This window comes from Rhinatrema bivittatum, chromosome 15 (genome assembly GCF_901001135.1).
Source record: "Rhinatrema bivittatum chromosome 15, aRhiBiv1.1, whole genome shotgun sequence".
NCBI lineage: Eukaryota > Metazoa > Chordata > Amphibia > Gymnophiona > Rhinatrematidae > Rhinatrema > Rhinatrema bivittatum.
In genome coordinates this window covers 29,462,972-29,465,793 of record NC_042629.1, presented here as the reverse complement: position 1 = coordinate 29,465,793, position 2,822 = coordinate 29,462,972, and positions in this window count along the sequence as shown.

Sequence of the window (2,822 nt, the reverse complement as noted above, 5' to 3'; positions counted from 1 at the left end):
TGAGAATTCCACCCCCTTGGCTGCTGAATGCAGCCATCTTGTTTCCAGCAGAAGGAGTATTGATTATGGCTTGTCCCATCCTCTGCATACTCTGAATTTCATTAGTTCTTTGTGACTGAAATGTTAAAAATAAGATAATTTATTTTATTTATTTATTTAAGGTCTCTTTTATACCGACATCCGTTGACACATCGCATCGGTTTACAAAAAACAAAAACTTTTGGGCGGAGCCCTTACATATAACAGCGGAAAAAGATTAACTTTTGGGCGGAGCCCTTACATATAACCAATAGAGTACATTAAACAGGGGGGTGAAAACTAGATATAAAATATAACTCAATCAGATACCAGGTTGTCTGGGTTGGAGGGTAGGGGATAATATTTGATTTTTTTCAAACGTGATTGCTCCCAGAGATAAAGGGGAGAAAAAGACCTTTAGATAACAATTTTGTGAGCCATGGTGAGTATATCTATTCATCACGTTTGCTTGTAGACCACAATAGGGATGTGCATTCATTTGAAAACACCCTTGTTTTGTTTTGTTTTATTTTATTTTATTTTGTTTTCAAATAAAATGAAAAATATCCTGTCAGAATTTGGAAATATTTTTTGTTTCAATAGTGTGCACTATTTGGAAATAATGCACACTATTTCTGTATAGTACATGGTATTTTCAAATAGCATGCACTATTTCCCAAAGTGATTAAAAAAACCCCCAGCAGAACAAAATTTGGTTGGAAAACTTCCCCCAATAAAACAAAACATTTTGGTCCACATACCTCTATACCATAGATATTTTAAAATTATATTTACTGTTATATAGTTGTCATAGCATTATTTCAAATTCACATAAAAAAGACAACTACATTTCTCAGGTTCTCTGCAGATGCTCTGCAGAAAATAATCCTATGCTACTGTGGGGTCAGTTCTGTTCTTCTTGTCCTTCTACTAGTGAGCTGTAGATGTACAATGCAAAAAAACTATATTAAAAGAGACTGGCCCTGAATGAGGTCATCCAATTGAAAAAAAAGTTGATTTTGGGGATGCCTAGGCCACTTCTTGTCCATCAGATTGATCTTTTTGGGGGTTTTCTGTATCAGACTGATCTTTGTAAAACCAATCTCCCTCTGGTACATGGGAGAGAATCTTCCAAAGGAAAGCTGACTTCAGTTCTAGCTGTGCTGCTGGAATTAAATCATTTGGAGGCAAACCTATTGCTCACCATTGCATCATTTTGGATAGAAATATATGTTTTGTTGAGGCTTCGCCCCTTTTTTTGAAGCCTGTTTGGAGCATAAACTGGTGCAGAATATCAGTGTGCTCTTTCAGGTCCTGCTATTGATAATGCGTAGCTAGACCTTATGCCCTGACACTGTGGTGAGAATTCCTTGACTTCTGCAGGCCCAGCCTCTGGGTCAGAAGGGAGCAGAGTCCATGGACACAAACAGCTGGATGAAATCTGACCTCAAATTCTGCATATCTGCCCTTCTGCTGGAGAAGGATATTATTGTCTCCCATCTGTTGGGGATTCAGATGCAGGCGCCTTCTAGAGATAGAAGGGTCACTCTGTGCATGATAGGGCTGATTCCTACAGATTAAATGGCAATCTTTGTGTCTGTCAGCAGTCCTCTAACTGCATGGGATGGGACACTAATACATTTCTATAAATATAACTGTTTTATACTTATTCTCTACCAGTCCTCACCCCTTTGTGTTCTCATCCGGTCTTATCCGGTGCGCCACACTGACATGAGAAGGATTCTCACTGTAGGATCTACATTTAGGAGATATGGGAGTAGCCCTGGCAAGGCTTTAAGCATGGGACAGGGTGCATGGGTGCTTTTCAATTCGGAAGAAGACTAATATTCAAGGCTGTTCGGTGGGAGAACAGTATAATTCAAGTTCTGGCCTTCCTTAAATAAAACGCCACACAAGTTCTTGATGTTTCCAAAGATATTTTCTTTTACTTGGAGGGAGATAGGTGGAAATTATTTACAATAGAAGATACAATCTATTTACATCCACTGCAGGATGGCAGAGTTTAACAAGTACTTCACATTTCTGCCCTGCTCCTCATTGTATGAGGGCAGCTTCTTCCTAGAGAGACAGTTTAGATTTGGTGCATTTGACTCGAGCCACAAGGATATCATTCTCCAAATGGAATGGATTTACCAATATAAAATGAGTAAAGAGACCTTCATAAAGACATAGCTGAACGTGCACAAAATAGCATTGTAACTTTCACATAAAAAGTCATTATCGGAGCTCATCTGCAAGTGCAAAACATAGCATCAAATATAATGAAGATGAAATAACAATAACTTAGTTTGGCTTTGGGATTCGCTTGAAAATATGCTAAATGCCAGAATATAAGACAATCCAACTGACGCAACTCGCATTTTGTGCGCCTTCCTCAGGGGTCAGGCAAGTATAACAAACTAATAGCGTTTCTAAAAAAATTGTAAAAAAGCAAATTAAGTATAGCACAGAAATAAAAAAGTCTGAAAAACACTTGACACATTTTACCTAAGATAACTGATCCGAGCGTCAGACCATAGCGTCATCCCACTTCTCTGAGAGGAGCAGAACGCGCACGTAAATTTAAAGTCATTCAGCTAGATCACGTGATCCTTACATGTCATTACTCTAATTAAATTCAAAAAGAAAAAGAGTCATCATAAAATGTACAACTAATGGGGATCAAGTTAAAGAATGACAGTCAATCTCTTTGTTTAATCCACATGGAGAGATAGTGTTGTTCAGGTTTTCTGTAAACACTGTATAGATGGCATCACCCCTTTTGATGATTTCAATATCCAAAA